The sequence below is a fragment of the Ochotona princeps genome, chromosome 1, assembly GCF_030435755.1.
Source record: "Ochotona princeps isolate mOchPri1 chromosome 1, mOchPri1.hap1, whole genome shotgun sequence".
NCBI classification, from domain to species: domain Eukaryota; kingdom Metazoa; phylum Chordata; class Mammalia; order Lagomorpha; family Ochotonidae; genus Ochotona; species Ochotona princeps.
In genome coordinates this window covers 24,795,739-24,806,879 of record NC_080832.1, presented here as the reverse complement: position 1 = coordinate 24,806,879, position 11,141 = coordinate 24,795,739, and positions in this window count along the sequence as shown.

Genomic DNA, 11,141 nt, shown 5'->3' with positions numbered 1-11,141 from the left:
TGTTCCTCTTTATTTCAATCACTGGTAACTCTTAGATCAAATGCATTGTAATTGATCTGGACTCCTCTTTTTCATACTCTATGGCAAATATTTTAGCAAATCTGTCCAACTTAACTGCCAAAATATATTTAGAGTTGAACCACTTTATGCAAACCAGGTTCCTCGGTGCAAGTTATTTCTTGTGTTGCGTACTGCCATAGTCTTCCAGTTGATCTGCTTTTGCCTTGCCCTTGCATTGTATTTTCTACACAGTAGTCCTGGTTGAAATCATGTGATGTGCTCTTTTTTTTTTTCTCAAAATGAAAGTCAAATTCCTTAAAGTGACCAACAAGAAACTACATGATCTGGCCCCCAATTACTTCTCTAAGCTTGTGTGTTGCTACACTTTCCCTTGCTCATTCTGAGTGGAGCCTATTTTGCTATTCATCCAACATACCAGACGTGCTCTCACTTGCATTAGTTTCAGTCACTGTTGGAACAGATTTCCATGAACTTGGTGGCTTAAAATAACACAGATTTATTATCTCCAATTCTATAGTCAGAAATCTGACATAGGTCAGGTCTTTCTGAGCCAACATTGCAGTGTTTCTGGACTTCTTCCTTTCTGAGGATTTTAGGGAGAATGTGTTGCTTTGTCATTTCCAGCTTCTAGGGGCCACCCACATTTTTTGGCTCATGGTTTCTCTCTTCCATCTTGAGAATCAACAAAGGTGTGTTGAGTCCTTCGTACAGTGTGTCATTCTAACTTCATTTCCTTCCTTCCTTCGTTGTCCACTTCTAAGGACTTCTGTGAGTACATTGGCTCAACCTGATGATCCAGAAAGATCCCCCTCTTTTAAGGTCAGTGGATGAGCAATCTTTTTAAAATTATTTTTATTATTTTCCATGATACAGTTTTGTGGGTGCCTTCCCTTTCCCTCCCCTTTCTCAACTCCATTTTTCCCCTCTACCCCCACATATTTCTACAGCAGTATAGTTCTTCAGCAAGAGTTACAGGTCTAACATTCTGCTATTTACCTGCCGGATGAACAATCTTGATTCCAGCTGCAATCTTTATTAGCCTTGACCTGTTCCTTCACATGCTAATAAGTGGTTCTTGGATTTAGGGAATGATATCTTGGAGCAGGACATTGTTTCCCAAAGTTATTTTCCCAAGACACTTAGGACCAACAAACACACCATTTATTGTACTTACGGGTCCTCTTTATTCTCCTTTTCTACTACAATGCAAGCTCTGTCTGGATAGAGGCTTTCTTCTGCTCTGTTCATGGCTGTGTTCCCAGCATCCAGAACCATGTCCAGAATAAAATGAGAACTCAGGATAAATGAATGAAGACTTTTCTCCTATTTTATCAGTTGGAGGGATGATGCATCATAATTAAGGAAGCCAATTCATCATTAACAAATATTTGTTGAGAACAAATATTTGTTATAGGACTAAGGAGAATAAAGATGGCGGAATAGGGTAAGGACATGTTTAAAAGGACAGAGAAACATTTAATCAGGATGAAGCAGAGAGGACACATTCCAGGAAATAGGAAAGGACAGAACAACAGCAGAGGGGTACCTGGAGACTGACAGACACAGAAAAGCAGTGGACACAACGGTGTGGTGTTGCAGAGACTGATACCCCAGTGGCATTCAGTAACGGCGATCTGAACACCACCAGCAGCTGGAACTCCACCAGCAACCAGGTGGGTAGGGACTTTGAATGGGAGCTTGGGAGGTAAACCCAGACAAAGAACTGTCCGTCCTGCTGGTCTGTTTGATTTGACCAGGAGCAGAGACAGAGCAGCAGAACCCAGACGGGCAGTGCGAGAACAGGGTGGATTTCACAGCCCAGTCAGCCCCCTAGAGCCGAATGGGCGCCATTTTGCGTAAGGAGGCAAAAGCAAGGGAAAGGACTGAGCATACACTGAGCTGGGAGTGAACTCATTTCTGACTCAGTGAACTGCATCAATGTGGCATTCTACAGGTTCCATTCAAGACAGGTCTGGGTAGCCCTCAGATCTGATGGCCAGCAGACCAAGAACTCTAGTATTGGTACGTCAGTGCCATTTTGCACACTGTGGCAAAAGCTTTAGGACTGCAGGGGACAACAGTGAACTGCTGAGCTCGCGAGAACTGAGTTCTATGGATTACACTGGTCCTGCAGGAAAATAATACCAACTGTGGCATCGTACAGATCAAAATAGGTCCGTGTGGCACCCAGACCTAACATCCAACATGTTCCGACAAGATCAGCACCACCAACAACCTAGCTATATAGGACACCTGGTGTCTCTAAAATCCTGGGACCTGCTCCAACCAGAAGTGGGAGGAAGGTTGCAGAGACAATGGTGCAGCCTCAGCACGGGCTATCACAGGAGGTGGAGAGTGGTAAGCCAAGAGCTGGGGCTGTGGAGACCACAGTGGAAATCTAACATAAGAACCCAGACCTGGAACTTGCTGGAGGGAGTGGCACAAGTGGCTGCAAGCAAAGAGTTGTGTACCCACTGCAATAAGTAAAATTGAACTGTAGACCTGTGGGTGACACAGCTTAGAAACCTACCCCAAGGAGAAGACTCTGCTAACCAGAAGTACAATGACCAAGAGCAAAAGAAGAGACAAAGGCACAATGAATATTACTGAAAAATCCACTGCAAAGGAGCAAAACCCTATGCCAACCTCAGAGGTAACTGAGGAAGACATCGAGAAAGTGGGGGACACAGAATTCAGAAAACTCATTTTAGGATTCCGGGCCTTGGGGCTGGGAGCGGCTTGCAATTCCCCACAGCATGGTGGCTGTGGCGGGATGCCCCTGCCAGGAGGGATCTGATGCTGGGGACTCAGGCCAATACCACTGATGAAAGGCAGTGACTGAGTCCTTGGCTTTGGGCAGCCAGTGTCCCAACTGGTGCCAGGCTCTGCCTGCTGCCCACCCAGCGGTAAGCTCTGGGGTTCTTACGATATGAAATAGCTGGTTAGGGACACCCAGGAATAAGGCCAGCTTTAGTGTAGGTGAGACATGAATTCTTGCTGATTAGCAGTAACAGGGTCAGGAAACTTTAGGGCAAGAGTGGGACTGAGACCTGATGGTTTCGAGGGGAATGTCCAAAAGATCTATTTGGGCCAGACTGATTCACCTGCCAAATTAGGAATCCTGAGATGGGTTGTTAGCATAGAGTATCATTGACCACCACACACCAGTCCACACCAAAGCTGTGGATGGGGGCCTGTCTGTCAGATCTAGGTACCATTACTTGACTGGATGGTGAAATAGTGGACTGGTCACATTTGGCAGGGTCAAGACACCTATGGAGGTAAACTCTATGGAGGAAAGGTGGGCCCAACCCTACAGAAATACAAGTGCCGCAGGCTAGCTCGCGAGCTGGGGTGGCGATGGACTAAGCTAGGAGTGACCATGACACCTGCCATCACTTACGGGTAAAGGAACTGATGGCAATCTGGCAGGTCAAGGTAGCACCACCCGTAGTTGCATCCTAAAATAGGATGTGGGTGGGCCGAGATGCAACCGGAAGGGGGCGGACTGGTTAGGGTCAAGCAATCTTCAACTCACAGAAAAGAACAGAAATCAGGAAATTAGAGTGGGTGAAGGTTGGTTGGGCTTTGCCACATCAGATGGCAGAGGCTGGCACAGGGGAGCCAATTCTGTTAAGTCAAATGCCAGAACCACCTGGAGAGTGCATAATCCAGAAGTTGGAGTGGCCTATTAGGGAGATAGTGGGCACTTCCCTCGTGGTTAACCACTCCCACTGGAGAGCACGAAAACCAGGACAGGGGCAGGGGTGGCTAGACAGAAAGGCACCTGCCAGTAGGTGTGTAGGCTGGATAGTAGGTTGGTTGGGTTGAACCAGGCTTCAATGCCCATTGACAAGTACAAGAGCTAAATGGGATGTGGGACAGACTCAACAAACCTGCGGTACATACTGGCATGCATGGGAACTAGGGAAGGGAGCAGGCCTGGTAGGGGATATGGGGAGTCGCCCCAACTAGGCTGCAGCTCCCACTGGTTTGCGTGAGGACCGAGTATGAAGTGGGCAGGATTGAGCTGGAACACAATACCCACTGGTTCAAGTGGATGACAGGGCTGGAAACAGAATGGACCCAGCGGAGACTGGTCACATTAGGCAGGGCCATTGACATTAACAAGCACGCTTGAGAACCATATCGGAGGGAAGATTCTGTGGGGGTGTGTGTGGACCAAACCATATGGAAATTCTAACCCCATGGGTTAGTTCAAGAGATGGAGTGGTGATGGACTAAACTAGGTGTGACCAAGGAGCCTGCCATCAATCACAGATTAAAAAACTGACAATAGTCTGGACTGGTCAAGGCAGCAGCACCCGAATGTGCATCCTGAATAGGGAGTGGGGTTGGCCGGGCTGCAATGTTCACCAGCTCATGCAAGGCCAAAAGGAAGGCCAGACTATGCCGGGCACTGGCCTAAAACCCAATGGCATGTATGAGAACTAGGTCTGGGGGGGGATCTAGTGGAGGAACTTGGGAAAATACCCTGGTGGGCCATAGTTCCTGCTGGTGAACAGGTGGTCCAGACCTGGGGGTCGTACAAGCTGGGCAAAGCAGCTCCAATGGCTGGTCAATGTATGAAATGGGCATACTGTCTGTGTGAGTGCCGAGTATGTGCTGGGCAGAACCAGGTTGGACTGCAGCACCCACTGGTTCCAGTGGAAGTCAGGCCTGAAAATGGAACCAACCCAGCAGTTGCAACCACCAGCTGATTGGGGCAATGGACTGTGCCGGGCCCTGTACTTGCTAGTACATACAGGAATCTGGACTGGGAACACCTTAGACAAAGTTTCTTTGGAGATATCTCCAATTGAACTGCTGGACTCAGAACTCTAACCATGAAAAGACAGAGGACAGAACAAGTAAACCACCTCAGCTATATGTTGGCAGCGAAAAACTGGGCAAATGGAGACTCCAAGTTGGACTATGTCAATCAGTGGATTCCTCAATGACTTCATCATGCTTGGAGTGGCGAGATTGCAGCAATTCATAACTGGTGAACTATCAAAACCATTTGAGAAAGATCCTCGGAGCATGTCCCACATCAGGGACCTGAGGTGGGTGGAAGACTGGGTGGGGCTTCTCCCATGAAATCCCCTTTTACAGCAGATATATGAAGGAAACAGTAGGAACTAATTGTCTTACCCATCTTCCTGTAGGGTTTGAAGCTTTTTACCCTAATCATGTAAAGATTGTCAAAAAAATAAAATAAAATAAAAAATGAAAAAAACCTCATTTTAAAGCTTCTGATCAACAATGAGAAGCACATACAAGAGTTCGAAGAATTTAAGGAAGCAATAAAGCAAATCAAGGCTGATATATCAGAAATTAAGAACATAGTAGAGCAAATTAAAAGTACAGTGGAGAGTCTCGAAAGTAGAATGAAGCAAATAGAAGAAAGAATCTCAGAATTGGAAGATATTTCCTGTCATCAGGTAGAAGCAAACAAAAAGCTGGAAGCAGAGCTGGATCAGGCCAAAAAAAGTATTCAAGAATTGAAAGACACTATTAAGAGGCCAAATATAAAAGTTATGGGAGTCCCAGAAGGTGCAGAAAGACAGCTGGGTTTACAAATATATTTAATGAAATAATAAAGGAAAATTTCCCTAATCTAGAGAAAGAATTGGGAAACAAGATCCAGAAGGGGCACAGAACTCCCAACAGGCTTGATCCAAAGCGATCTTCACCAAGACACATGATAATCAAGCTCTCTTCAATTGAACATAAGGAAAAGATCCTGAAATGTGCACATGAAAAAAATCAGTTGACATATAAACTCACAGGAGATCTCTCACAGGAAACTCTACAGGCAAGAAGAGAATGGAATGACATATTCCAGATTCTAAAAGGAAAAAATTGTCGGCCTCGGATAACATATCCAGCAAAGCTTTCTTTTGTCTTTGAAATTGAAATAAAATTCTTCCACAGTAAGGAAAAGTTAAATGAATTTGCCTCTTCTAAACCTGCCCTACAAATGATACTTCAAGGTGTTCTCTTGACAGAGAAGAGGAATAGCACCTACCAAAACCAAAGGCAAATGGGAAGAACATCCCAGTAAAATGACAACAGACTAAAACCAATGAACAACCCATTGCTAAAATGACAGGACCAAAGTACCACCCATACATATTAACCCTGAAAATAAATGGCTTAAGCTCAATCAAAAGTCATAGATTAGTAGACTGGAGTTTTAAAAACCCCATCTATTTATTGTCTAGAAGAGACACACTTCACCAACAAAAATCAGCAGAAACTATATCGCATGGGACTTGATGTTTTCTGTTAGTTTCAACTCTTCAAAACACTTTCTTCTGATTAAATCATTCAATGACTCATAGATCATAGAGTAGCATCATTTTCTTCAAGAAGGTTCTTGATTTTCATTTCTTCAACTACATATTAGTCATTTAGTCGCATGTTATTTAACTTCTTGGTGTTAATTTCTTTTTTTCTCCCTGATGTTGATTTTGTTTGTGGCTCTTCATTTAAGGGAATGTATAATAGCTGTGTAGTGGAGAGTGTCATATCTAGTAACATGTTATTTAACTTCATGGCATTGTAAATTTCTATTTTTCTTTCTGTTGTTGATTTTGTATCATGACTTTTCATTTGAGGGGATATACAGTAGCTGTGAAATGGAGACTAACATCCAGATGTGAGGATACAGTGTAGTACGCATTTCTACTTCCAGACAAAGATGGACTTACAATGAAACTGTTTGCTATATCTTGACAATAGGATTCTGGACTCTTTGCCATTGTCCCTGCCCGCAACGATGGACATATGACTGTGTATAAAGAACTATATTTTAGTAACGATATAGAGGAACTAGGTCGGTGGGGCGGAAATTGGGACTGGGATAAGGGAAATACCAGGAGCCTATGGAACTATATCATAAAATGATGATGATAATAATAATAAAATGTTTTAAAAAAGAATTGCAGGACTAAGGGATGTAAAGAAAATGGTGTCTGTGGTCTGGAAGAGTTATACCGAGAAATCACAAGAACTTGTGCAACTCAAACAGGTTTTAGGTTCTAACTTTGGAGTCTTTGTGCTACTATGGCAGGGTTCTGAGACCTGTGCTTGGTTATATACAGAAATGTATTGTTTCACAGTTCTGGAGGGGCAGGCAGACAAGAGCAGTGTCTCGTGAGAGCATTCTCTTCTTCTGAGATGTCACCTCACAAGCTGTATCTTCTGTAATGGAGTGGGTTAGATCCTCACATGCTACAGGGTGGATGGACAAAAGGCACAAAGGGCAGGATTTGCCTTTCTCTACTGGAATTACTGCTACCCTTGGAGGAAAATCTCCTATTGCCTGTTCAACTCTTAAAAGGTCTCGCCTGTGAATTCTTTTAGTGGCAAATACCTTTGAGGCTGTATCTGGGAGGGGACAAGCATTCAAACCTCTGTAGTGAGAAAATGAGGAAAGGAGCTCTGGGAAAACCCATGGCATCTCACAGCGAGTCTAGCTCTGCAGTGTGTCTTCAGGTGTTGTTTCCCAAGGACCTATGCAATATGCATTCTAGGCTTTCTGTACTAAAACCAATCAACACCTCATGCTTGCATCCAGGGAAGCAGTATGCCCAGTTAAAATATTCCATACATTTTCTAGTCTCCCTGGTAGCAACAGGTAGCTTTGTATGGTTAATCAAGTACAAGGATAAGTCCCGGTTGGGACGCCTGGGGAGTTCCTGAAAGGAGATGTGCCCTTTGGTATTCTACCCCTTTCCCTTCTTCTTTCTTGGTGCAAAAATAGGACATTAGGAGTTGCAGGGACTGCTTGAAATGGGAAGTAACTGCCAGGAAGGAGACTAAGTGTGAAAGGCGACAGACCAAAGCGGCCTGGGTTCCTGAGGGGCAGGGAGCCCATATCTCATCCCTGGAGTGCCACTCTTAGACTTGCCAGAATGGGAGATGAATGAGCAGCTGTGTTGTTATTTTTCCTTTGCATGCTCCACTCTCTCTTCTGTGATCTGTCCTAGAAGTCTCCTTACCTTCTGGCTTTCAGCTGGTTCTGATCATATGGGGCACTTGGCAGGAGACCAGTGCAGGAAAAGAAAGAATCCCCTTCCCTCCCTGCTTGCATTGCCTTGTGTCCTGCCAAGGTTCTGTTGCTTTACAGCCCCCGTGCCTGCCCAGTGACTTCTGGAAAGTTTAAACTCTCAGTTATCACCAGTAACATGGTGTTTCTCACTTCTACCACATGCCTGAAGCCTAGGGGTGGTAATGGCCTTGTACTACTGCTAACCGCAGTGGGGTGCGCCACTCTGTTGAATTTTTTTGGTGTCCATATCTCTACAAATAGTGACTTCCTTAAATCTGTTTCAGTGAAATCCTTTTGAATGTCTCATCTGTTTCATGCTGGGACCCCCAACTATTACAGCTTTCTGTGTAGTTTTCCTGCTGTGTGTAGCTAAATTTAATCTGGCCTACAGAAGCCATCTCATTTGATGATCTCTATTTTTAGACTCTAGATTCATGCTCAGGTCAGCAAAAATGATCTCATTGAATGATCTTTGCCTTGATTTTAATTGCAAACAAAACATTAAAAAAAAATCTTACTTCCTAATCCTCCTGTTCTAGTTTTCTAAGATTCTTCTCCTCAACATTTTCTAGTTCTCTGTGTGTGTTACTGCCATAATTTCTCGCTAGCAGCCTTTTTCTACCTGATTTCCTTTCACTGGCAAACCAGGAGGAATGAAATATTACACATTTCCTGAACCTCATCGTCTCTATGGCCCTGGCGTCCACTGGCAAGCCAGGCTGGTGGGTTCTGCTGGCAGGGAGCGCCTGTGTCAGGGATGAAAGCCAGACAGAAGTTAGATCCTTCCTAAGTGGTCTCTTCTACAAGGGAGAGAGCTTGCTCTCCGTAGGACCACCTAACAGGATGCGTTGCACAGTCTGAGGGGTTATACAGGAGAGTTGGGTGGGGCCAGTCATTTAAGTGAAGGCCAGGAAAATGGTAGCTCAGCCAGGATGGAAATGGGTCAGGGTGAACTTTCCGGGTAGGGGACACAGTGTGAGGCCTTGAAGGGAGGGGCGGCATGGTCTGTTTCTGGAACTGGGAGAGGTTTGGAGCAAGATAAAGCAAGAATAGTGTAATACTGGAATGGTTAATGGAGATCAGAATTTAATATGGTATAGGAGGCTTTTTATTATTATTTTTATTAACAATTTGGTTCTTTAGCCAAAAAGTATTGGAAAGTCATTTATGGTGACCAAAACAACGTGCCTCTCAGGTCTTCAGTGACAGGATGAAACACGTTACCACCGGCTTTGTCGCTTGCATACTCTCTACAGTGCCTGGCCGGGGCAGGGTAGGCCCATTCCTGGGTGGCAGATCTGTGAAGACCACTGGTAGTTCAAACACTCCCCTCGGCCTTGCCGTACTTGCTTTGGATTCCCCGGCTTCTGCCCACCTTCCTTCCAGGCCAGACTCGTCTTGTGTTCTGACAGTTTGCCCAGCCTCTGGTTTTCTCTCACAGGCATTTTCCCTCATAATGTCCTCGCACATTTAATCCTATCTTGCCATCCAGAATCTGGGAGATACATTTTAAGGGGTGTACCTGCTAGCTGGAGTGTGTTACAGAAGAGAACCTGGAGTGAGAGAAGGAAAAACTCGGGTCATCATAAGATGGTGTTGAAGGGTCTCAATGTTTAGCTGGGTTTCTAACACCATGAAAGGATTGCGAGCAGGCAGAAATTAGACGGATTTAGATATTGAAGGAGAAATTTCAGGTAACTGTGATCAGTAGTGGCTGTAGGAGACCTTGTAGGAAGTCAGGGATGCTGGTGACCATGTGGTGAAAATAGATCTGGAGAGAATGGAGGGAGATGCAGGATGTGGAGTCAATGGGACTTCGTGATTATCTCTAGTGGAAAGTTTCTATTGGTTTCTAGCTTCTTATAGGTTTTAATTTCCTGTTAAGAAGGGGTTGAATGAGGAAACCCAGACCCAGTTCTGGGTTATTTTTTAAACTCCTGTCTTTTAGATATTATGGCTTAATTTTTAAACTCCTGTCTTTCCACAGTAGCAAAGCATCAATCCTAGACAACTTTCTTTGTGCCAACACAGGCCTAGGCAGCTGCTGGATAAAACTCCATACCATGTAGGGCCCAGCGGCGTGGCCTAGCGGCTAAAGTCCTCACCTTGAAAGCCCTGGGATCCCATATGGGCGCCGGTTCTAATCCCGGCAGCTCCACTTCCCATCCAGCTCCCTGCTTGTGGCCTGGGAAAGCAGTTGAGGACGGCGCAATGCATTGGGACACTGCACCCGCGTGGGAGACCCGGAAGAGGTTCCAGGTTCCCGGCTTCAGATAGGCGCGTACCGGCCCGTTGAGGCTCACTTGGGGAGTGAATCATCGGATGGAAGATCTTCCTCTCTGTCTCTCCTCCTCTGTGTATATCTGGCTGTAATAAAATGAATAAATCTTTAAAAAAAAATAAAAATAAAAAAAAACTCCATACCATGTGTTTGGAGCCATGTGTCCTTCCTAAGCTCTATCCAATTTCAACTGGTCTACCATCTCTTGCCCTTTGAGTCAGATTCTCCACCCCTTTGGTTGGCTGCTTGGTTGTTATGTAATTTGTATGATTTATTTATTTTTATTTTAAAGGCAGAGTTATATAGGGAGAAGTATGAGAGAGAGAGAGAGAGAGAGAGAGAGAGAGAGAGAGAGAGAGAGCGCGCGCGAGAGCACTTTACATTGCTGGTTCATTCCCCAAATGGTGACAATGGCTGGAGCTGGGCAACTCTGAGGCCAGAGCCAGGAGCTTCGTCCGATCTCACATCTGGGTACAGGGATCCAAGCACTTGGGTTTTCTTCTGCTGCTTTCCCAGGTGCTTTAGCAGGGAGTTGGATTGGAAGTGGAGCAGCTGAACTCAAATTGGTACCTATAGGGGATGCTGGCACTGAAGGTGGAAGCTTAGCTTTATATACACACCATGGCACTGGTCCCATTGGTTGCTTTTTTTTTTTTTCAATAAAACCTCCTCTGTTCCCTTTATACTTTATTCACTGCATTCTTAGGCGAGAACCTTGTTTTAAACGTTACATTGCAATTAGTCAATATGTGAAAGATCCTTCAACTTTTCCCCAAATTT